This window comes from Pteropus medius, unplaced genomic scaffold (assembly GCF_902729225.1).
Source record: "Pteropus medius unplaced genomic scaffold, Ma_sr-lr_union100, whole genome shotgun sequence".
NCBI lineage: Eukaryota > Metazoa > Chordata > Mammalia > Chiroptera > Pteropodidae > Pteropus > Pteropus medius.
This window is the reverse complement of record NW_024356249.1, coordinates 16050667-16078033: the sequence shown is the minus strand read 5'-3', so window position 1 is coordinate 16078033 and position 27367 is coordinate 16050667. Positions and strand designations below refer to the sequence as shown.

General features: G+C 34.5%; 1 protein-coding gene and 1 pseudogene across 2 annotated transcripts in view; one reads left to right on the top strand and one right to left on the bottom strand.

The window, feature by feature from the left end:
- Positions 1–27367, top strand: part of KCND2 (potassium voltage-gated channel subfamily D member 2) — a 458997-nt gene that overhangs the window by 408157 nt on the left and 23473 nt on the right. The gene's annotated exons all lie outside the window — the stretch shown is intronic.
- Positions 18155–18270, bottom strand: LOC120601387 (uncharacterized; annotated as a pseudogene).

Below are 27367 nucleotides of genomic sequence, written 5' to 3'. Positions count from 1 at the left end.
TAAGATTGTCGAGGATTAAATGAGATAATGTAATACATGTAAAGCAGTAAGAAACACTGTGCATGGCATTATTGTGCTCTCAGTAAATGCCAGCTACTAATGATTACCATGAGTTATGAACTAGTTTACATACTGTCTCAATTTGAAATAATAGATGAAGAGATTCATGCATAAAATCAGTCAACAAATATTTACTGTATCCCTACTAGTACCAGGCTGTAGATTAATTGGTTTTGGAGTAAATTCTAATGTCAGACTCAGTAAGTGGGCTAGGGTTCTAATCACAATTACCTTATAAAAGAAATTTGGTATTGTAATCTGACATGTATTTCTTTCCCATCACCAAGAAAACAATGTGTTCTTTGGGTTCAAAAGATGGGAGAAACAAAATATTACTATGATTCTTCTGTAATTCTTTCCTATACACTTAGATATTTCTTTTATGTAAAAAAAGTCTCTAAAACAAATAGAAATTTAACTTATAAAAAAGAAGACTAGTTGAGATGGGAGATAATTAAAGTATCGCAAATAGAAAAATGGAGATGAAATCAATGAATAATATATCCAAACTATGGCTATATTTGCAAAGGTTGAGGAAATATTCATTTACTCAAAAGCATGTCTTGAGCTCTTAATTTGTATGAATCACTGAGGTAGATCCGATAGACACAGAGATAAACATACCAAAGTCTGGCTCAAAAGGAACTAACAGTGAAGATGATTTAAAGTAAATTAATGATAACAACACAGGGTGAACATATTAAACAGAAATAAGACTGTGGTATATGGAGGCAAAGAGCAAGAGCACAGGAGAGCAAAAAACCCAGTAAGGTCAGGAACGTTCCCAAACAAACGTGAGATTTGAAATTAATCTTAAAGGATGAATGAGTTCTTTTTTTTTTAAGGCAAAGAGGGGTAGACAAGGAAAACGACAATGCCACCACCAGAAAGAGAGAATACTGTTGGAGGAGAAACAGCTTGACATTTGAGGGAGGTAGGTGAGTTCAGTCTTAGATTTGTGGATTTTTTTTAACAATTACAGAAATATAACTTTAAATTTCAGGAACTAGAATGTACAATTATGAGTCCTCAGAAAATAGGTGGTATATGAAGTGAGAGAGAAAGAAACTCAAGATAGAAAGAATCCTAAGAAAAACAATATTTGGGGCAGGGTAGAAGAAAAGACTTAGGTAAATGAGGATGAGGGGTGGCTACTAAGTTGGGAGAACCAAGACAAGAACTTTCATAGAAGTAAAGAATTCTCATGAAGCAAAGGGAGCTTCAGGGGTGATGTAAAGACAGTGGCAAATGCCAAAGGTTGGTCAGGAAAAATTAGATCAGAAAAGTCTCACAAAAGTGAGAATGTGGAGCAAGTTTAGACTAGTGGTGAAGTTTAATCTCTATAAAAATGGAGGTAAATAGGACAGTAAAGTAGATGGACACTGAGTGGTGAGAAGAGGGTTCTTTTTTTTTTAATGGAAATATTTTGATCACATGTACTTACTGAAAATAATAAGCTGGTATGAAAGAAGTTTCACATGACTAATTCACATAAAGCTAATTATATGCTAGAAGAAAAGAATTTTCCTTTAAAAAGTGTAAAAGGAACACTTGCAAAGTTATCCATACCCATACTAACTCTATTCCCCTCGGTACTATGGAGCCTTATTGAAGCTACATGAAATATTATTCCAAATTGAATGAAAGCCTGTTCAACTTACAAAGCCACATTTTCATCTGTGGCCATCATATAAAACTATGGCATGATAAATTAGCTACCTCTTAGTTTTTCTTTTTTTTCAATTGAAGTGAGTATTCTGTTTAGATACGAGCTTACAACCATAACATAAATCATAATCAACATTATGGTCCTATCAACATGCAAACTTTTGAGCACTTAAAAAATGCAAAAATTATAGTGGCTGTACCAATTTACATTCCCACCAGCAGTGTATGAGAGTTCTTTTTCCCTCACAACCTCTCCAATACTTGTTATTACTTGTCTGGTTGATGATAGCCATTCTAACATATATAGAGTTTCCTCAAAAACTTAAGAATAGAATTACCATATGACTCAGCAATCCCTCTTCTGGGTATCTACCCCAAAATTTTGAAAACGTTTATCCGTAAAGATATATATATAACCCATTGTTTATTGCAGCATTATTCATGGTAGCCAAGACATGGAAACAACTGAAGTGCCCTTTGCTAGATAAAAAAATGTGGTATACATATACAATGGAATATTACTCAGCCATTGGAAAAGATGAAATAATGCCATTAACAACAATAAGGATAGATCTTGAGATTATAATGCTAAACGAAATAAATCAGACAGAAAAAGATGAGAACCATATGATTTCACTCATATGTGAGATATAAAACTGAAAGTAACAAACAAACAAGACAAATAAACAGAGACTCACGGACACAGACAACAGTTTAGTGATTACTAGAGGAAAAGTGGTTAAGGGTCAAGGGGGTCAAATATATGGTGATGAAAGGAAACTTAACTTGGGGTAGTGAACACATAATGCAATACACGTATGATGTATTATTGAATGGTACATTTGAAACCTATATAATTTTATTAACCAATGTCACCTCAATAAATTTAACTGAAAAAGAAAAAAAAATGTAAAAATTGATCTTTTAAAAGTTAAGAAAGCAATTTTAATCAATTTGGCAAGGTCATTTTTGAAACAAAATTTTTTAAATCAATTTTTTCAGTTCTATAGATGTTTCACAAAACTGTCCTGAGATGGTTAAGATTCATTTGCTCATTAAATATTTATGAATGCAAAAAGTACATTGGTTTCTGCAGTCGTGAAGGGGAAGACAATAGATAATAAATGTAATGTTAAAAAAAAAAAAACTTCTGTAAATCCGTTATGACCTGTATTAAGATTAGTTTGCCCATGTATCTTAAAAAAGATAAATATATATTTGACCTTTATATAAAGGAGGAATCTTTATTTAACTTTATTTAAAGGAGGTAGGAAATAGAAGACTGGTATGAAGACTCCACAAAGTCTTGAGGGACCCAGGCTGCTTCCAGATCACTGCTTTCCTATACTTAGGATGTGGCCCTTGTCCTCGTGGCCTAAGAAAGCTTCTGGAGTTCCATCTGCAACATTCATATTTCAGGCAGTAGGTGGTAGAAAAGGAAAAATAAAGATGTTCCATTTCTTTTTTAAGAAAAGTTCCCAAAAGGTTTTTCTAATATTACTGCATATATTTTACGAGCCAGATCTTAGTTACATGGTAATACCTAGCTGAATTAATGTCTAGTTGAATGGCCGTAGTGCATATTACATATTTCTATTAGTAAGAAAAATATATATCAGCTATATTGGCTGTATAGCAATTTTTGCCACATGGTAGCAATTTCTGCTATACGGTTCCACTCACGATGAATATTTAAAGCTTCAAAAGCTTCCTCCTTGCCCAGTAGTGAGGACAAGAAGTAGGCACTAGGTGAATTCAGGATGGAAATCAGGATGCCTAACAGGTCAGGTTCTGAAGGAGTGCTCATATCCCTAAATTAGTTGTGAGAAGTTACATTAGTTCTTCTGTGCATGTTCACTGTCATAGATCTGCTTACACAACTTTAATAAGTCCATGAAAAGAGAAGAAAACTGAGCCTCACATGTAGAATGTGTAATCTAGATGTCTCAATTGTTCCAGTGATGGGGGCTAAATTGACATTGAGAAACTCTTGAATGGCTGCTGTCAAAGAGAGAAAGCCTCTGAACATGAGTCAAATTTTCACACACACCAGTTTTCACTGGCACATTAGCTGAATACAACCATCACTGCAACCAACTGTCTATTAAATTAACAGAATCATAGCTGCTCCTATCCTTCATCAGAAACTTTCTCCAGGAATTAACCAAGGTCAGCTTTCTTCCATTCTTACTACTTTATGACAGGATCAGCATTCAGCTATCACCCTCCAGATGGTGATGTTCAGGATGCTGGCATGCTGCCTTTCAAAGATTGTGAACTCTAGTAGAGAATAATTATCTGGATATTGAACCTATTTTTTTTTTAGCTTTATAGTTGAAATAACTGGGAACAATGTGGCTATGTTGGCAGAATATTTGGCTGCCAATTCTCCTTTTAGATGACTACAAGTGGTAAATGATGTGAGCCCACTCATCTGTTGTAACATTCAGGACAGTTATTACGCAGCACTAGAACCTAAATTAGTGCCCTAAGTTCAAGAAGAGGAGAAAAGAAAGTACATCCGCAGAGTGAGAAATTGGATATATATTAAAGGCATGTGCACTTGCAGGAGAAAAAGTGCTGATACATTGCAGGTGGCACTGGCTGCACTGTGGTGTCAGCAATGTCACATCAGCAGGTCAGATCAAACTTCCACAGAAATCGAGAAGGTCTCTGACATGGTTGGCACAAAGCCAGGTGCAAACCAAATCTTGTTTTGTAACTACATAAAGCTGCTTTATTTCACCACTAGCCTAGCATCTTCAGATATCTCATGAAACATTTGCCAAAATGCTATGTTCATCTAAGGAAGTCATCCACATCTCTGATGGCTTCCCGGGCATCCTTCTACTGCCAATAATAAAAACAGCAATAGCTAACACTTAATTGAGCTTTTACTGTATGCCAGGTACTGTGCTAAATTTATATTCATTTCATCTCACATAATAATGGCTATTGGCCAAATACTATTCAGTCTTGTCTACTTTCCTTCTAATAGAATCCTGATTGAAAAAGTCTAGATAAAGAATATTACATTTTATAACCTCTGTTTATTCAAGAAGAACAAAAATCAATATCAGTGTAATCAACCATAACATAGCCAAGAAGCAATTTTTAGAAAAAAACATTTCTAAAAAATCAGAATTTTAAAGTAAATTTTGTTTTATTTTTGGATGATACATTATTCAGGATAGTGGAATTCCCAAAATATTTTTTCTTCTAGGGGCATAAGTAAATATTTTAAATCCTTGGTCTTCAGTTTCAAACACAGAAATGATTCTTAAATCTGAAAGCTCTGGTCAGGTGAGTTGTTTTTCTTGTATCTATTTCTGCTCAATGAGAAAATTCACAGCCCTGAGTATTTATGCACCAAGGTTTCCGTTGAAGGAATATTTAAAAGCTAGTGATCAGATCATTGATTTCAATGGCAAGCCATAATTATTTCACTGGTAGTAGGAAAAGAAACACAATATAATAAGGACATAATATAAACACGTCTAAATGCCCATATTTTGAATCTTATGTATGTTAAACTTCAACAAAATTGGTGAAATATTTGCTATTTTTAGTCAACCAAGACCTGGGTTAAATCTTTTTTGCCCTTTATCATATGGGTGACCTTGTATAAGTTACTTCATCTAAGTTTCATATATATATGATATATATCATATATATATACACGCATTATATATGGATTAGAAATAACATATATAAGACACAACAGATGTTATTGACAGTAAGTATTATAGTCATTTTTCTAGGTTTTAAATAAACTAAATGACATAAACAGTAAATTCTTTTAAATGAACGAATATGTGAAATACATTTTAAACCACTTTTTAAAGGAATTAGCATTTCGATTTCTTTAATATTGCCTATTAATGTTCCCTTTTGGAATGAAAAAATGTGAATTATTAGATTTGAATTTACCAGCAGGCAAATAGTTTTTATTCAACAGAAACAGTATGAAGCTATGTCTGGGATTCTTATACACTCTCAGAATAGGTAAAATTTAATGGGAGGAATGCAGGGCATCCAAGTTTTTGGCTGTTTCGGACACTTATTCTGGAACCTTGAGCAGCATCACTTCTGAGTTTGCAATGACCTTAATGTAAAAATGAAGGGTTGAACTAGTTAACCTGTATGTCTTCTAAAATCCAATAATTGTGAATTCAAAACCATGTATTAAATTCCATCAGCAGAAATCAATTCCTTTGGCTTTAGACATTGGCAAACAATATGGCATAACACAGTTTGGAGTCACAGAAAGCTGAGTTGCAATCCAGCTTTGCTTTCTCATTATATGACTGTTAGTTAGCAAGTTACCTTCTCTAAGGCCATCTATTTTCTCACTTGTAAAATGTTGATAATAGCTACTTGCTGGGGATGTTGTGAAATTAGAGACGTTGTAGGTATTCAATAACTTGTCTGGCATTCAATTAATCATAGCTATTATTTTCCAGAATCCTCCAGTAAAATGCAAATTTGTTGGAAATGATAATTTTTCAGGACGTTTTTCGTTTCCAGTAATAGAGATCCACTCAAATCTCAATAAATGAGAGGGATGTGAAGCAGTGGTCTTATAAGGTTACAGGTGGTTTCATGGATCTCAATACGGAAGATCTAGAACTGGGAAATGAAAAGAAATAAAAGTCTCTCTCTCTCTCTCTCTCTCTTTCTCTCTTTCCTCCCCCACTCCTGCCATGCGATGTGTGTCCCTCTATCAGAACATCTGCTCAATTTCTCTTTCCTCTTTTTTTTTCACCTCAGCTTTAATACCCCTGGAATCTCCTTCTGCCTCTGTTATCCTCACAGAGGATCCCTTACTTACTAACTTCTATTTCACTGACAGCTGTGGGACAGAAGGTACAACCAGAGAACGGGGTTGTGCCGTCCACTGTCCATTTCATAGAGTTAGGTTGTAGGAAGACTCTTTAAAATGGATACACAGCAGAGACTACCCCAACATAAAACACAGAGTAACATAAAAGGCTTCTCACCACCTTAACATTAATATTCTGATGACAGATTTATAGAATCGGAGTCAGGCTTGGATAGGGCATTTGTAGAGCTTGAAGCCTATATAATTTCGAGGCCCCTCTTTAACACACACAATAAGTAAAATGATGAATGCAAAATTTTATATAAAAGCAGATGTTTATTTAGAATTAGAAAAGAAAGTAAAGATTATACATTTTAAGAAAGTTGAATAGTAACATAAATATGAAATCCAGAATAATTTTTATGAATTAATTGCTTAACATACATCTGTAATACTTTTTGTTTTAGGTTGTTTACTTTTAGGTTGCTTACTTTTTGCTCACCTCTTTGCATAATAATGATATTTGCAATATTTTTTGTAAAGAGAATATAAACATAATTCAGTCTTTTCTATAACACGGTTGATCAAAATTTGGTTTTGTCTAATTGTTGGTTGAGATGCATAAAACAGATATATTTATTGTTTGTAGTACTATTATAGGTTTGCTTCCTAAAAAAACAAACAAACAAAAAAAAGAAAGAATTCTGTAAGAATTCTGCTAGAATGTAGCACAGTACAATTCTATTTTAAAATTTTCCTTAAAAGTGTATGATACAGTGAATCCTGCATTACCAATTCTATCTTTCACAGGAGAGGACTTGTCCTTTAACGTGGCATTAATTAGTATAGCCTACTGAACTCAAACTGAGCATATGCCCAGCTTAAGCCTTTCTCCAGATCCCAAAATGTTCCAACACTCTCTGACTGTATGGAAAAGATGGAGAGGAATTTGAAGTGGGACAGTAGCACTAATCTAGAGTGGTTACAATGTCCTACTCTGGAGAATTAAATAAATATATACATGACACTGAACATATTGGTTAGATTCCCCTCTCAGAGCCCTGAAGTTTATGCTTTGTTAACTGCCTCTCTTTAGGGTAAACAATGGACTTTCAAATACCCAGGATACTGCTGAGGGACAACAAGCCTGGCTGATGTAGGTGGACATTATTCCTGAGGGGTCAGCTTGAGGGTTCTGAGTGATTAAGGAAATAAGGCTATAAGAGAACTATTGATGAGGTAGGTGAAGTGACATCAAAGACCAGCTTCACCTATTACAATATTGTGCTCAGAGATAGTTCTACATTTGCTGGCCTCTCCCAGATGTTTCTGCTTTAGCAAGAAATTAGCTAACTTGACCTCAGACCTGGGATTCCATCAGGCAAGATGGCACCAGAGGCTGTTTTCAGATAAAAGAGGCATATGAGAGACACCAGTTCCATGACTGGCAGAAAGGGAAAGAGAAAAGTGACAACTTGAAGAGAAGAAAGACACTTTTTGTACATTTTCATAACAGTTGTTAAAATCAATGACAAGTAAAAGCAAACTAAAGACAGGAAGAAAAGAACTTCACGAGATTTCTTTAATTGAAATTCTATTATGCCCTGGGGCATAATAAGCATGCTATCACAATACAATAAAACAAAACTGAATCAGAAATCATAGATTTAGATCATATACTATAGGCATCCAAAGTAAATTCATGAGAAACTGATACATGTGTGTAAGAAAGAGCTAAACTGAGGAGAATTAACAGAATAGAATTGTATTACATAATTAAAGGTTGGCTAAATACTGTTAAATGAGTGATTATGTTGATAATAAACTTTCCAGAAAAATATTTACACACATATTGCTGAACATAAACAGATGGTGAGGATAGGACTATAAATCACCTTATAGATTGCCTAATATCAGCCTTCTAATAATGGTAGCTACTCACGTACTCACTATTTACTATTGCCAGGACTGTGCTAATGTTTTCATAGGTATCATATAATCGTGTAATCTTCATATATGCTTTGTGAGAAAGGTATTTTGATTTCTTCCCTTTCCCAACCCTTTTCCCAGTTACCTCCTACTCATCTTCTATGCCTCAACTTAAATATTTCGCCACCCAAAGTTAATATCAACAGCCTCCTCAACTTTCGATTTCAAAATATCCTAGTGTTTCTTTATAGTAATTATCATATGTGGAATTATGCATTTACTTTTGTTCTTCAGTTTAATTTCTATCTTCCACTCTACCGGTCAAGTTCTACAAAGGTAGAGAGAGTCTTTTGTGTTCCTTCTATACCCAGTGGGTTCAATAAATATAGGTTGATTAAATAACCAAATGATGAGACAACAGGCTTAGAAAAGTTAAAAGAGACCATGGCTAAGTTACAGAATGTGATTCGAATGGAGCTCTCAGCATCTTCAGAGCCCTTGGACTTAAGCACTATGTTACCTTATCTATGCCAGCTAGGCTACTAATTTCCAAGGCTCAGTCCAAAATAAAAATTGAGCCATGTTCAAAAAGCAAGAAAAAAGTGCTATTAAATGTATTAAAATACAAAGCTTTATCATTTCTTTCAGTTTCCCTTCATTCGCCATATTTTTAATTTGCTACTTAATGTGGTTTTAAGTAAACTTAAAACTTTAAATTATTACCATGAATTTTATCATTCATCTTTATATTGTGCAAAATTAGTTTTAAATGCAAATATGAGTATTTACCTTGTATGCAGAATCACTGAAATTAGACGATTCACATTTCGTAACTTGAACATGCATATGTATTTTGATCTGATAAGAATGGTGGAAACACTGCGCAAAACTAACTCAATTGTTTTCATGTCACTTCATGATTATGCAAACATTATATCAACACTGTCTACCTTCAGCTTGCTGATGAGTAAAGAGGAACTCAGAGGAAAATTTGCCTGTCTTTTCTCTTTCCGTCTAGGTCATCATTTCAGCTTAAGTGGTTGGCTAATTGAGGACATTAACAAGAGTAAGAAAGGACCTGGTAGAGGATCTTTGGTTGCTCATGTTTCTCAGAATGCCATTCCTTCTTTCTGCGTTCGAAGCAAATTTTAGTTCAAGAAGAAAACATGGTTTTTCAGGGTTATCAGCACCCCCGCTTTCTCAGGCATAGATGTCACATGCTATAGTGTACTTGCTTGGTGTCTTGCTGAACTTCCGCATATGGTGATTTCACCAACGTGGGCTCTGTGTTCAGGGCCACGTTGAGTACTACATGCAAACCGAGCAGCAAGGAGCAGTTGATGCACATACTACATGCATCTCCTCTGCTCACACACATGCTCCATTATCCCACAGGATTTCACAAAACCAATGATAAAATTATTAAGAATTTCAATAGCAGAGCATTAAACCAAGCAGGCAGCCTTTGTGAGCATGGGGTGCTATGCAACTGCACAGGTCACACAACCAGGAAGCAGCCCTGTGTAGTGTGCTGCTGCTTTTTACCCGATGGGGGTATATCCAAACTCCAGAGTTACAAGAATGAGTCATGTTATAATAAGGTAAATACACCTGATTTCCGTACCCTGTGAGGACAAAAACAGAAGACAAGTAGTTCCCAAGTGCTTTTTCAAACTTCTATTATAACTGGTACAGGATGCAGATACATATGTTTACACACAAGAAATAAGGAATTATTTTTATTTGCAGACATTTATAATTGCTTTGCCATTGACTGAGCTATTAAATATTCAAATCTGAGCAGGAAGCAAATAATTTAGTGCAGCAATATTTTCTCCTCTACTTCACTATTAAAATTGAATAAAAGTTAAATAATACAACAATGCAATTGTAAATATTTTAGCCAGAAGGACATCATACTCTTCAGCCTCTCTTGAAAAGAGAGACAATCATAAACAAAGTCAACCATCTTCAAAGTTCTTTGGGTCTGGGTGGAATTTGTATTTTTTCCCACAGTTCCTCCTGACACAAACCCCAATTCTGAGGACATATGCTCTAAGACCCATACCAAAAACAAATTTTCTTACTTACCATCACGCTGGGGACTGCCTTCACTTAAGGAGCCATTCAGAGATTGGTACTTCAGCTGTATCAAGAAAATTAACAAACTGAAGTTTTCTGGTTTGTTTAACAGATGAGAATACTTAGTCTCATAAAGGTTATGTAACTCACACAGCTGGTAAATAGCAGCATTAGAATTTTTAGCCAGGGTTGGCAGAGTGTGCATTCTTACCCAATTCATTCTCAATAAGCTCACTAAAGCCAGAAATACAGTCATGATAATATCTGTATCTCTTTTATAAAACTAGAGGTATTACATTCTTTTCCCCATTCCGTCTGATTTTTTTAATTTACATTAGTCAGTTAGCTCTATTATGTTCTTACACACTAGGCTAGAGTACACACTTTTTGTGTCTACACTGTTTCTCACTTTTTTTTACTTTTCTGCCACTATTTATCTGAAGATATTTCTTTAAACTACACTTCAATTAGAAAATTTTATACTAAAGTTTTTCCTTAGTTATTCATATATATGATACAAAAATATAAAATGTAGATTATGTGTTACATTTTTTATACATTTATGTTATGTATAATTTATAAATGATTAAATAAAAATTGCAAAGTAGAGTAATCGGTTGTCTGAAAGATGTCATATCTTCTCACCAAAGATATTGATTTTAGCACTTGATCAAAGATTCAAAGAAACCAATTTCATCATTATAGTGTCCATATACGTTTATAACTCTAGGTTTGTTCCATATTTTGTATAGCGTTTATTATTTACTCAGTAAAACTGAAGTTTAGGGTATGCAAGGCAGTGAATTCAACATTGTATTTGAATGACTTGCATTCACTTTACTAGGATGCCTAAAACAATTCAATGTCTATTAGCTACGAAGATGTAATTTTCCAGACTTAATATAAGTACCAAAGGCCCATATTGAAAGAAATCATGCTCTCTTATGAATACAGCCAGAGCCAGGTGGAAAATGGAGAGGATCATGCCAAGAAAAGGAACCCAGTAGGGTCGCCTAAGTTAGAGCACGTAAGAAGGATTTGACATGAATTCTTTGTATTTCTTCAGAAATAAGTAAAACATTTTAAATGGTTTTTGTGTTTATGCAAATTCTGTTCATATTTTTACTTCAGAGAATATCCTGATTGTATTCCTTGAGACTGGTTTCTGGGCAAAAGCAGTTTGTAACAGATTTGTAGGAGTGAGTTTATTTTTTATTTTGGTTCATTTGAATATGAGGATTCATCAAAGTCTATATTCATCGTAAGGATCATAATTTATTTTATTTAAGTGTAAGGTTATAATCAGGCAACTCGATAAATGAACAAATGAAATATACAAGTTAAGTGGACAGTAAAAGAGTTTATTGTGTAACAAAGACTCTAACTAAAATTAACAAGACTGAGTATTTATTCTGTGCACAATTTATTGATGTCTCAAGCACTTCCTTTCAATGTAAAAGATTTAAAGTTGATGTGATCAGGCTCAGTTGATGCTTCTTGCTCTACTCTTTGTCAGCATGGACCCTAAAAAGACTGAGATAAGAAAGCTATTTCTTTTTGATATGGTAAGTTTAATATGTACTTGTATCTGTAGAGCCTATTGAATTTTTAAACCTTCAGTTTTGTGGTTTTCCTTTGAATTTTGGATTTCTGATATATTTTTTAACTTAGCTTGGTAGTCTAGGAAGAATATAAATGAACAAAAGAATATTAAATAAGGAGGGCAACAGAAGTCCATAATGAAAAGCACAAAACAATTCTACCTAAAAAAATAAATTTCATTTGATTTTAAAACAAAAGAAAACTAAAAGAAATAGTCATCTTAAAATGGAAATTCAGAAACTAGCTACAGGTCCCAGAAGTGATGGCTGAACCTAAATTTCCCAAACAAATTCAGGACACGATCTATCCCAGTTTGCTTCTTTTATTTCATCTGCAATGTCCAGAATGCCAGAGTTCAGATTTAATAATCATGCATATATGTCTGTATAACATCATTTGTAACTAGGGCCAAATGACTACATGTGAGGCTAGGCTCACTTAGCCCTTCTTGCCTCTCCTGTGATTGTCTTTGCAGGCACATAACCCCTCTAAGCCTTCATTCCCTTATCTGTAAAACAGGGTAGTAATGGTGCCTCACTGTGGGGTTATGAACTTATGACAAAGGTGTTTTTCCTCATAAGGTTCTTAGCACAGTGCCCAATAAATATTATTTATTGTTTAGCCAAAGTAGTCTAAAGTTCTCCAGCATCACTGGGACTCAGCCCTTTATAAAGGAAGATCCTATGGAATCTATTTGGCCTCTATGAACTAACTAACTCATCTCCAATGGCAAGATAGTTTGAAATAGAAATCTCCATCACAAAGTGAAAAGTGGGAAGAGCGAATATGCTCATCCTCACATTTTAAAGATAAGGAAATAGTCTGAGAGGTTATTTACTCAGTGTCACAAAGCTGATAGGAGACAGAGCTGAACTTGAGCACAGGTGTTCTGGATCCATGTCTTGCCAAGATTAAAATGAAATAATTTACAGTCGTGTTGTCTCAAATAAAATGCCATCAAGTATGAAACAGTAACAAGGGGGCATAATGCACTAGTATTTAATAATCAGTAATAGTCGGCTTTTTCCTTTTATTTAGCAAAATTCATTCGGGTCAGAAATCTGGGCAAACATGCCATCAGAGATGGACATGGATAGTGATAAGTGCCTCCACATAAGACCCCCATTCATTCAAATGATCCTGTCATCTCTTGCTAATATGAAATTCAGTTGCATGAATTTAAATTTTTTTTCTGAAACAAACTACAGTGCAAACTGGGTTTACAGACCCCATTGTCATTGGGAGGGTTTTTTTGCAATGTTATTACCTATGTGAATTGCACAGTCTTAAATGTGAGGGTAATGACTTCAGAAGGTCTGGATTGTGGTGACATACTATTCTGTTTTGGTTTGGTTTAGTTTTTCTGGAAAATCAGAAGCAAATTCAGATATAAACATTAAAATCCCAGCAATAATATTGGTTTTATATCTCCTCTGTGCAATAGCTTATTCCAGGAGAGTTATAAAATAAAATAAAAAGGTTTTGCTCATATCTGAGTGGTATTACATTATTTACAGTACTTCCTTGAGCACATCGATTATTACTTAATCTCTAATGCTGATATTCGATTAATACAAGAAAAACATTTGATATATAATTCTAAGAGCTACAATGCTTCAGTTTCTCTAAACAAGCTCACTTGTTTTCTTCCAAAAAAAAGTCATTTCCTTTCTACATTCTTTCACTGAAAATGGTACTGATGTGTCCAATCATTGAAAATTTTAATTTACTATGTAAAGTTGGTCAGTTAAAGCTTCCTTTACATGATAAGGAAGTTCTGACAAAGAAAATAAATTACTTTTTAATGTAATTATATAAGTAAAAATATCTGTTGGTTATAGAACACAATATAATTAACATATAAAAAGTGTTCAGCTATAATTCATAGATTTGTTTGTACTACAATCCAGGATGAGCCAGCATTGTGCTTGCAAATAACTATCCATAGAAACAACTAATCATGTTGATGTAGTTTACCACTTTTTATTTCTGCTCTTTGAACTTCTGTTCTCAGAATTGTATATTAATTTGAATCATAAGAATTTGGCAATATTCAGGTACATTTTGTCTATTACTTCTTTATTATTCTGTTTGCTCATGTTTAATATTTATGGCATTTCACAGAGGAGGGTACTATGGCATAAAAAAATAAAACATAAATATAGAAAAATCTAATTTCTGGAGCCAGTCCTAGCCTTTGAAAATTGAAACATTTTTCTTGTTTTGTTTTGACTTTATAACATGTACCCATTTTTCTATTAGAGAGTAGAATACTACATATATGTATGTGTATATATGTATATATGTATATATGTATATGTATGTATACATACATATACACACATATATATGCATGTGAATATATATACACATATGTGTATATTACACACACACACATACTTTCCAAGAGAATTAAGTGTAAATTAAATCACAAAAAAAACTCTTTGGAAATATTAAATAACTCTTAAGATAAAGACATACTGGAACACCAGAAATCAATGATTTTGAATCAAGAACTTAGAGCATATAGATAGTGCAGACCAAATATACCAGATATATTTCTCACTCATTTCTCTGGCTTTCCATGGTATTCACCTTCTGGGGCATTAGAGATAGAGCATTGACATTACTGATCAAACTTGACTGATTAAGGAGGCTCTTTGCTTGTATTTATTGTGGATGACTCACATCTCTGCTTACATATGGCAGAGATCTGGCAGGGTGTTTAAAATAAGATTGTCTCTGTTGTCCCAAAATTTGTTTTTTTCTTTTACAGATGTTAAGATTAGTTTAAAAAAAAAAAAAGTAAAATGATAGTTGTGTAATCAGATAAGGTAAGAAAATGTCCAAAGTTTGTTTTGCTCCTCTAAAACTACTTGGACTTTACATATACAATTTATAAAAGAATAGAAAATATTGCTACACTCACCTTCTTGTTTTCAGTTAATAACCCTTAACTGCTGGCTGCCCTTCTTACCTGAAACTGTTACTCCATGACAGCCAGATGCTCCTGCTCTCAAAAGACATTACCATATGAAGGGTAGATGTTCTGTGTGCAAAGGCACAAAAACAGCTAAAACGAACTCACTAAAATTATTCTCAAAGTCACTTAACTATGTTAGGACTCGGAATTAGTTACTGCAGGATTTTTTTTTTTTTTTGAGTAGGAAATTTGAGGGGAAGTTAAAACAGCATATTACACATATATCATGAGTAAGATCACAGAGCTTAATATTAACACATACCAACCCGGCTTCACATACCCTTTCATTACATGGTGTCCTATTTCAGCAGGTACATAGTGACAGCTCTTCATAGAAGCCAAAATATTATCTGACTTTATATTAAATCCAACACATAGCTTTCTATATAAGTTCTCTACTTGCAGTCTTTCCTGAAAACCAGTTGTAGACTCATTTGACTTTTATCATTAATTAATTGTTAGGGAGTTAAACTTGTATCCATACTTAGTCTAGTTAAAAAAAAAAAAAAAGCTATTTCATGTTTTAATGTGAAATTTGTTTGAGTCCACTCAGACAATTTGCTGAGAATATTCTTATTTTTCTGCTCACTTAGTAAGCCTAAACAAAATTCCACTCAAAATTATCACATCTGTATCCTAACAGAAGCTCATAATTACCTAGATTCGCTCTTATTTTAAATCTTCTATAATCTGTTAGAATGTTTCAACAAGAAAGGCTCACTAAGGCAAATAAAACAAAACAAAACATGTTTTTCACATTTTATTTCTTCTACAATATAAAATAATTAGCACCACACTATGTATAAACAGTAAATCCAAAAACATGAATAAAGTTAGAAAGTTACATAAAAAACTTGCTTTTTTTCTGATTTCATTTAATAGAATTTAATTTTAAATATACATATGCCACATTCCCCTTTTGACTTTACATTAATTTGTTTATTCGGTTCTCTGCTCTCTTCTCTGCACAGAGGGAGGTTTCATAAACGCATATTGACGTGCCCACTGCAGGCTTATGCGGAAGAAGGATTAATCCTCCATTGTGTAACAGTCAAGTTCTATTTAGTGGTTTGACTGCAAAGATCAATACAGGGTCTCTAAGGCATAATGGTTGGCTCCAGCTCACTCCTACTCGACAAACAAACACCCTTTTAAAAGTCAGTTCACGTGAAAAGCTTTTTCTAGGCACAACCAGCCCTGGGTAAAAATTTGCAACAGTTCGAGTTTGAATTTTAGTTCTATAGGCTTCATTTCTGGGCTCTTTTCCCTTTGCATGTGACTCCTCTCCAACCTTTCCCCATTAAAACCTGCCTTCAAGGAACAATTTGATATATAAATTCAATCCCAAAAAAGTACCCACGAGTTCAAAGGCATAATGTGTTACTGGTTGGATTTCAACAAAGACAAGAATTCTTAGGCAGATAAATCTTTAATTGTGGAATTTAGTAATTCAAAGAGCATGAGAGACATGAAGTTGTCAGGCAGTCGTCTCAGAGTCATCAGAGAGATTCACTCCACCTACTCATAACTCTTTGGAGTTGCCTGGAAGCCCCTTCACACGCTCCCTCTCTTAAATGCTTTGCTAACTCTTTTTTACTCCAGATTCAGTTCAAATCTTGCCTCCTATGAAAGTGTTTCCCAAATACATTCGACTCCCAAGGAACCTCACTATCATTTCTATTATAGTAGTTATTACACTTAACTATTATTTTCTGTGTCGCCTCTCTCCCTGCTAGAAGTCACTAAGAGCAAGGACTGCTGCTTTTAATCTCTGCCTTCCCACATTTAGCACAGTGTTTGGAATGTAATATGTCCACTTTTGACCCCCTTGTACCAATGCTGCTTAAATAGTAGACAGAACCATGGCAATCAGCTCGTTCTCCCTTTCATCTACTATATGGCCCATGACACCAGGCGTCCTGTAATGATGAAGAGGGCAGTCGTGGGAAAGGAGTAGATGAGCTGGGACACAGAGGCTCGTCTACCCTCTTTCCCCAGAAGGTACATTTCCTAAAGTCAAGAATTATAAAATGTTTGAAAAAAATATATGTTTAACAGTATTAAGGTAATGATTTGGTGAATGATTTCAAACTCTTCTACAAAAAAACACTTACCTTTCCAAAGTGAGTTGATTACACCAAGAAAGGTCATTCTAAATCAGGGACTGCCCAGATACAACCTGCTGATTAAATATGGCCCATTTCCTGTGTGTGTACTGGTTGCGATCTTTAGAGAGTATTTACATGTTTAAATGGTTAAAAAACAATCGAAAGAAGAATATTTATTGACACATTAAATTATATGAAATCCAAATTTCAGCATCCATAAATAAAATTTCTATTTATTTATAGACACTGACATTTTGATTGGATTACAGTCACCCTCATTTATTAATGGATTATCTAGGGCTGTTTCTGCACTACAAAAACAGTTAAATAGCTGTAACAGAAACCATATGTCCTGCAAAACCTAAAATATTTAATATTTCTCCTTTACAAAAGAGTACTCTAAATAAGTATATTAGGAACCTAATGACATTATTTACCTCTCTTTTAAAAAATAATTCAGAAACAATTGAAAATGAGCAAAAGCTATTCACTTAGGCTTGAAGAGAATAATAAGTTGTTGGGAGATTTTTCCTTTGTGCGAATAGAGGAAATGTAAACACATAAGTAACAATTGTTTCCAATAGAAGTTAGGTCAGATAAATCATGAATGCAAACAATACAACATCTTGGAGGTTGGAGAAAATATATATATAAATATTTAGAATTCTGAGAAAATGTAAGAGTTTAATTATTTTTTTATTACTCCAACTTCTTTCTTTAACTGGAAGATCTTTGAAGGAGAAAAAAGAATCAAGTATTAACCGTATTATCAGTATTAAAGTACGCCACTTATTATAGGAACTAGATAAACTCTTTTTTTTTAAAGCAAGGCAATTTTTTGTTGACCTCACAGATTGCAAGGACTTGCCAATTTACGATCCCTTATTTTTTTATTTTTTATGCCTACAGCACTTGGTCTTCCTAGGTGGTCTCCCATCCAAGTACTAACCAGGTCCTACTCTGCTTAGCTTCCAAGATTAGACATTGGGCTTGTTCAGAGTGTCATAGCCATAGACTAGATAAATTCTTGAGGAAGAAAGAAAACAAGAGAGAAAAGAAGGAAAATATATTTAAAAAGAATATTTGCTTTTAGCTTTATTATTTGCTTTAACTTATTTTTCTTTTCTTATTTGTGGAAGTGTGCTACTTCGAGTGTTTTTATCTAAGCAGACAATTTTATTTGTGTTTATAAAACCATGAGCAAATGTTTCAAAGAATATTTCAAGGAATGTTACTCTTGCTATTTCAAGTTTAAGCCTCATTTTCTCATAATGAAAATCAATCATCTTTGATCACATAGTGACTGCTCTTCAAAGGTTAAGGCATTGTCTTTACCTTACAACTATAAATAAATTATTATCATAAACCTCATAAAACTTCATTAGTGGTAGAAACATCAAGTTGTCAAAAAATTTTAAAAGACTATTATTCTATTCATGATAAAGACGTCTATTATTGAACCACTATGTTTTGGTTTTTTTTTTTTTTTTAATTTAAAGCACACATAGTGTATTTTCATTTTATTGTCCAAACCCTCATTCACAGTCTTATATTCTCCTTTAAACATATGACCATTTTTTCTTCATTTAAATTTATAACTAACATCCAAGCTTTGACATGTTTAGCTATAGGCTTTTATTACTATAATAAACCACAACAACAACAAAAGCAAAAACCCCATCAACTAAAAGGTTCAAGAGCCATTGAACCAATTGTGGAACTGTATTCATTTTTAAAAGCAACTTGATTTTACATATATTCACCTGCCTTTAAAATATGCTTTGATTTATTACTAATGGCATTCTCAATGACCTGTTGAAGGATACAACTCTGAAATGATTCATTCTAATTAGGAGCTTGTTGCCAGCACTTAGTCACCATAGGGCTTAGAAGCCCCCATGGGCAAGCTTTTATTACACACTGTGCCCATTTCATACAAGTAGAACATTTTACAATCATCAGATCTAATTAGACATCTATATAATGTTGCTTCGTGTTTGGCATTTTTTTCTTCGCTCTGTCAAAACAGATATTTTGGTTCTTTTGCTTATTCTCAATTTACAATGGATTGTAATAAACATCTTTGGCAAAAATTGAAAAACCTGGACCCTGTCCTTAGAAGAAAATCCAACTTTTTTTTTATCCTTAAGGTAGGAAAGCTGATGGCATGTGATGTCTCAGAAAACAGAAAGACATGACACGTGGTGCTGCTACCCAAAGAGATCCTATCAGTCTCACTACCAGGATTCTAATTCTGGTCAAATGCATTTCCTGCTTTTAGGGGGAGGACTGGACTCAATCAACAGAATAACAGCTCCGTGTCTGGATCATAACATCTTGGAACCAGAATGGACCTTAGCAGTGAGCCATGGTGACGTGGGCAGAGTACAGCTCTGGGGGAAAAAGCCCTGGGTTCCAGTGTGGTTATGCCTCTTACTAGCTACCATGTGGGCTATATTTTCTAGGTTGGCGTGTCATCTGATTTTCTGCCAGTCTGGCCAATGAGAGCAGTGGTAGGAGATTGGAAGGAGATGGGGGAGAAGTCAGAGTATTTGTCTCTCTTCTTTGCATCTTCCAAGGCAGTAGCTGACCCTCTGTTTTTTCTGTAGAGGCTGGGTAAACATCCGGCTTCCATCAAGGACTCTTCCCTTGTTCTCAACCAACTCTCCCCTTGTTTTCCCCTCTAGCATCACTGTGGTGATGCTAGAGGGGAAAACAACTACCTCCTGGGTGATCTCCAGTTTTGTCTTGTGTTCAGGTCTCAGCAACTCCATTGTCTGCCCTCGCCCAACGTCCCCGCATTCCCTTCATTAAGTCCATTCTGTGGTAAATACTTAGGTGGTTTCTCTTTTCCTGCTTAGACTCTGACTACAAGCAATACTATCTTAAAAGTAAGGTATTGTGCCTATAACCTAATCTCATTGCCAGGAAAATTCAGTGTAGATTGGAACGTACAAAGAAACGTAACAAGTTATGCATTTAACGTGCTTGGAATGTGAGATATATTCTTGAATATTTGTAAAAAAATTATTTTTAGTTTCAACTTGTTTTCACATAATTTGTTTACCTTTTTTTAAAATGAAACTTCAGGAAAATAGTTTTCTTTTATAAAAGATTATTTTTAGTCGGTTTACTTTTAAGTGGATGAACTTTTTTGTTTTATTTTTATTGTTTTGCTTTGTATTGTTGTTGTTTTAACTAGATATAATCAAAATGCACCACAGGAATGTTTTCATACACAAACATGATCAGTTAAAATTACAAAGACATGCATTTATTTAAGGCCCTCTTCATTTGTATTTATTCAGGATGTACCCTAATTTACATAGTTAATAGAAAGGGTGACCATTCAATCAATGGTTTAATCTCCTGAGAAGAAGTAAATGAATCTAAACACAAAATGCATATATTATCCTCATTTGGTTTTAGAAAATAACTTTGTTTTACATTGATTGGAATAGAATCGTTCTCCAAAAGCATCTCTAATGTAAATATAGACCCTTGGATTCTATCAGAAACAAAGTTTGTTTAAGGATATAGAAACTTACTAAGTTAAATTGAAGACTAGAATTTTAGCGGAAATGCCTGGCTGTCTTTGGGAGGTTAACTCAAAGCTTCTCTAATCTCCCTTCCTGTTATATTTAAACAACTGTGACTCTTTACATGAAACAATTATATTAAATTATTTATGCTTAAAGAATTTTGGAATTTTTAGCAGGAAAGCAGCCCCTGGTCAGTGATGGCACTGAGCAATGCGTAGATGAGGAAGGAACATGGTAGTGCACGACTTGGCTATATGGCTTGTGAGAAACTGCTCTGTGATGTGAGTTCCAAACCAGATCCTTCCCTCCACCTCAGAACGAGGAGGAGCCCAGGCCATGCTTGTGGTGGTCAGCTGATCGAGAGGTGCCAGTTCATTCATGGGATTGCCATTAGATCATGCTATAAACCACATGTTTGTTTCCCCCAACCCAAAATGTATACATTAAATCCTAACACTTAATGTGATTTTTGGAGGTAGGGCCAGTGGAAGGCGATGAGATCATGAAGGTAGAGTCCTCATGAATGAAATTAGTGCCCCAGAGAGCTGCCTTCCCTCTGCTGCCATGTGAGGACACAATAAGACAGCCATCTATCAACTAAGAAGTGGGCCCTCACCAGATACCACAAATGTTAGCATCTTGACCTTGGACTTCCAAGACTCCAGCTCTGCAGGAGGGACACAGCTTGTATTTGCAGTACCACCAGCTCAATCAGATCCTTCTGCTGCCAAAACAGAGCCTAATTTCCTGCCCCATTTGAGAGTCAAGTCTTATCTCTAGTAAAGTAGAGTTTTTTGAAATTCTTTTCTGTAAAACTTAAGAAGTAGACAATAGTAGCAAAATTATCAGGCCTCTCTGGGAAGAATTAGAAACAAGAGATATGTTAAGTCATTACTGGGTAATCTATAAGTAATTTTAAAAGTACAGCCCAAAATAAAATAAGTAAATTCTTAAAGATATCTTAAAGGGTCCATGAGGCTTATAATAGCTCATAGGTTTCAGACTGTGTAAATTTAGGTGGAAAAAAAAAAAAAACTTTAACAATAAACATCTCCACTCTATGCTTTTACGCTGCCTAACTGAATTCTCCTCTAAGACTGGCTCTGTAGGCAAAACCCCGGTGACCAACTCCTCTTACATTCATGGCAAAGGCACCTAGGAGTCTTTGAGTCGATTGCAAACAATGAATAATTTTGGTAGTGTCAGCAAGTAGGATAGGTGACTGGTTATGAGAAAACCAAATTATGAATAGATCTGTCAAAATAGCATTGAGATCTGGCTCTTTGGATGACAGCTGACAGTGCAGCAGTGACTTGGGACCATGCACAGTGGGGAGCTTACTCCAACAGAGCTACCTTTCAAAGGACAGGGAGAGATAGAAGCAACGGCAGCAGGTAACTGAAGAAAGGTCCCAGTGTGAGAGCAGCTGACAGTGTTGATGAAACTCCTTGGGACACAAAACCAAAACACACATCTTACCCAGCTGGTGCCATTAGCCCAAAGCCAGAATGACCATGCATTGGCTGAGACCTTGGTTTGCTTGATGGATTTCTTCTGGTGGAAGACTAGCGTACCTCCTCCAATATACTCTCAGGGCATAACCAGAGAGGACCTTGTTAAGATAAATGAATACCAAACAGTGAAACTTTCAGAGAACTGCTAGCTCTCACTATCTCAGATTAGCAGCATCTGTGAGAAAATCCGAGAGGTCTGGAAGACCATTATCTCCCAAGATGACATGTGAGATCAGAGAACCAGGAGTCATATTCACTCGAATCGTTTGGCATTTCAGGATCTCTCAATCTGTCATATTTGGGGGGATTTATATTTTGAAATTCTGGCTGGACACAGGTTGGTTAAGCGTATGACAATGCAAAGCAGGTAGAAACTGGAAAAGTGTCAAGCCTCTTGACTTCTCTCTTCATTTTAAATCATGTAGGTTAAAAATGATTTCTCTGGGTAAAAAAAAAAAAAGTAAAATTAATTAACTGTAAAACTAGGTTATTCTGGGCCTTTTATCTAAATATTAGAAGAGGAATCTAGGCAAACGAGGAGATAATATGGTACTGGGCCTGAAGAAACAGAGCAGTAGTGTGTATTCCCCTTCACTCCCTCCCATATTTGTTTACCACCAGACCTCTCCCTGGAGGATTTATTTAAGCAATAAACATTTATTGAGTTCCAACTATTTGCTCAGCACTGGACAAGGTCTGTGCTAGACTTAGGTTTATAACAATGACATTATCCTTGACCTCCTGGACCTCGTGTTCAATGGGAGAAAATAGACCCGTAAAGAACTAATTGAACTCTATTAGTTGCAATCAGCATCAGAGGCATTAAGAGGGAGAATATTACTTTTATTAGACAGAGATAAAATTGTCAAGAAGTTCTTCAGATAAGCACTGATGCTTGAGCTTTACCAATGTAAATTAGGAGTTCACCCAAAGGATTTGTGCAACAGGGGATATTCTATTAAGAAAAGCATATACAAAGGCATAGAGGAATGGAAGGACGCAGTATATTCCAGTAATAGAAAATTGTTTGTTCCAATTTGAACATAGAGTGTGGGGTGAGCAGTGGAGGATGGGATGGTAAAGTCCTGGAAAGCCATGTATGTCATACTGCGAAGCTGGAGCTTTTTCCTGCAGGTGATGGAGAGACAATGCAGGCTTTTATGCCTGGCGAATGACATGATTAGACTCTAAGATTTGTGAGGGTGAAAGGATAGCTCCAGGCAACAAAGACTAGGAACCCAAAGCAAGAGAAAATATTTCCGGTGGTCCCACAGCTGAGACAGACAGCCTCCAGTGTTTTTTATTTTCTTTTAATGTGTGCCTCACAATAATCAATTGTACATATGTTTTCATAACTTTTTAAAAATAAAGAATAAAATAAGTGTTACAAACGTAGGCTCTGAAAAGTATACTTTCAAAACATTCTTTAGAAAGAGACTCTAAGGACTTACTGATAGTATTAGTTTAGGTAAAACACATGTTAGGTTATAATCATGTTTCATTTGTAATCTTTAAAGCCTCATTTGATCATAGAATAAAAAGCAAGAGAAAAAATAGAAAAGAATTGTTTTTGAAAAAAGGCACAAGCTAGAGGAACGTAGTAAGACCTGCTGAAATCTAATGTTACGTTTTGAGTATTAATTTTAGTAAATGTGCTAAAAGCATCTTAGTCTTTTCCTCAATTGCCCCCATTTCTACATGCAAACCCAATTTTTTAATTTCCCCTAATTTTCATACTAAGGGTCTTGGTTGAAAGGCTTATTGTTTTAAATCATGCTTTAGTGATATTTCACATTACAGAAATTCACTTATCTTTCTAAAAGAAATAGAAAATGCTCTCAGACTTATTTTGCATCATTTTTAAACATCGTGAAAATAGATAATTTAATACAATATTGGTGAGGTTTTGTCCTGTTCAACTATTTCCAGAGGAATAAGGTGTCCAAACTATATCCTAAATATTGAATGTATATAGGCAAAGATAAGAAATCAGTACAGGTAATTTACTGGAAATACTTCACTGTGAAAACCAAAAAAGATCCTGGTTTGTTTTCAAACTTTCATTTAGGTTTTTATGCCCCCTAGTGGATATTTGAGATTTCCACAGTTGTAAAATAATGCTGACATTTTTACAGCAATTCCTTTATGCAATGTGTGTTTATATCGGCAATATGTATATGGCATTGATATGCCTCCTAAATATTCAAACCACAGGGGCTTAACATTATTTGGGCCATACAACTTTTAATAATTTAATAAAAGCTATGAAAACTTTCAGAAAAATGCCCATGAAGACACACACTAAAATAGAGTTCTTGACTCACTTAAATTTATACATAAATTCCTTAAAAGTCCATGGACATCTGGCTGGCTGAGAACTAATTAAGGTGTGGGATCCTATAGTAGACGCTAAAATTACTAACATGAACAATGGGAAAAGGAAAAAGGAAAAAAAAAATTTTAAATAGCTCCAAATTTGGTTTATATTTTAAGAAACAAGAGAACACAGCATACTTCAAATAACCATATATATAATAAAATCCAAAAAAATTCTCAAGTCTTCAGGACAGCCAGTCTAAGATAGGATAGTGATTAATCCTACAGGCAAGAGAGGTAGAGACAAAATCAAAGCAGCTTTTTAGGCAAACATTAATTTTAAAATGTCAAAGAGAAATCTGTTATTGAAGTAATACCTGGGCCCTTCTAGCAAACAAGTTCTGTACCACAAGCAGGTGTTACATACCAACACTCTAAAAAAAGTCATTTGCTATTTGCAAACATTGCAGCTACTATAAAAATTATCCATCAAACTATATGATTCCTTCCAGAATACCAAGCTGATGGCAGAAAATTCATGAATAACATAGCTAGTGAGAACTCTAAGGGTTAGAATTATTAATTGAGAAGTGATCCAGCCTACAGGTCAGAGAAATTATTTCTCAGGACTCTCTGACTAGCAGTCAAATCTAAGAGAAAATTCAAACACAAAATCAGTAAAATAGAGAATCAGCTAATAGCTTTCACCAGGATATCATTATACATATCGCTTGCATCTAATTTTTTAAAGGATACCATCTTTAGTCCGTTTGGGCTGCTATAACAAAATACCACAGACTTGGTAGTTTAAAAACAGCAGAAATGTATTTCTCATAGTTCTGGAGGCTGCAAGGTCCAAGATCATGGTGCCAGCAGCTTCACTGTATTGGCTGGTGAGGGCCCATTTCCTGGTTCATAGACTGCCTTTTTCACAGAGTCCTTAGGTGGTGGAAGGGGTTAGGGAGCTCTATAGCATCTCTTTTTATAAAAGCACTAATCCCATTTATGAGAGCTCATGACTTAATCACTATCCAAAGGCCCCACCTCCTAAATCATCACATTGAGCATTGGGATTTCAACATATGAATTTTCAGAAGACACCTTCAGACATATCATAAGATATCTATTTTTCAAATATTACTTTATGTCCCATGTGAAGTTGTTGTGTTGTGTTCTGTTTTGTTTTAATTAATGTAGTATTTGAAATACAGTATTTATTGGACCAGCACCTCCCCTAGACTTCTGTACAGCTGCACAGGATCTATTCACTCCATTCCTTATAACTAAAAATTTAATTTGTTTATTGTAATAAAAAAAAAGGGTGGAGGAGGAAGGTGAGAGACTGAGTTACAGTAAGCACTGAGGTTTATTTTTAAATCAGCATTTTCTTCCTGTTATGTGAAGATCTTTTCTATCTTCATGATTGTTTATAAAATACATGGTTTTTGTTTTCTCTGTTAGTATTCATGGGATATAGTTTTACAGATGGAAAGTCATGCCTTAGCTGGGGAGGTTCGACTTATGTAACATTTCTACTTTATCAAATGAGTCTATATTTATACTCTTCAAATAAAAAGAGAAAAAAATAGAAACTACATGAATAGGACTAGGAAGCTAGCCGTGTTGTGTTCGAACAGAAAGAAAATTCAAGAAAATATTTCTCCATTTGAGATCTAAAGACAACCACACTCATTTCTGCAGAAATGACAAAAATGGAAAAATTGAGCAGATATTAATAAAATTTGGTTTATAATATATTATTTTTAAAAATTATGCATACTACTCAACCTATTTTGATATTACTTGATAAATTGAGAAGATGGGTATATGAATAGATGATGATGATAAATAGATAATATATTCACTCTACTCGTTTTAATTAACCAGCTTTAGCCACTTTTTTGGCACTGAGAGCATGCCAGAATTTAAGTACTTTGCATGAAAACTCTGGATGATATTTAAGATTGAAATCTTCAAGAACCAACAATTTAATCTTTCCTAAAGAATAGGTCTTCCACTCAATATGATCTTTAACATATGGCAAAAGATTGTAATTATAACTAAGTATTTTAAGGCAATATGTGCAAATTTAGAATTAATATTTTATGTGAATGACACCTCCATATTGTACCTTTTAACTGATGTGAGGAGGAAAGGGAGTAATAAACATGAAGTTTGGCAGCTGTCCAGGATGAAAAAAATTCAGAAAAATGGAGTGGCTCTACATGGCGATGTAAGAGAGAGAGGGAAAAGTTAGAAGCAGTTAAAGAACGTAGATGTATAGGAAAATCTTCTCTTCAATTAACAAAGTTCAAGTCTGCTCATTCTTACTGTCTACAACTTTTTGATACTCGTTCTTTTATATTATGCTCTCTCCTATTTTTTTTTTATATTTTAAGAATTCAATATTTATGTTATTTGACCTTAGAGGCCCCTATAGTCTTTGGATATATTTTATTTAAATATAGAAAAATGTTTCTGTGAAAACAAAAACACATCGACATGTTTTAGTGTAACTCTTTGGGAAATGGATTTTTGAAGATGAGACATAATATTAAATTCTGAAGGAAAAATGAAAGAATAGAATATATAATACTCTGGGCTTAGCATAAATTTAAGAATAAAGAGTCAAGAAAAATGCAGTGTGTTTTTATATGGAATGTAAGGAGAAAATATCAATTGTTAAACTAGTTGCCTAGGATCGAAATAATCATTAAAAATGCCAGTACTGTACGCAATAT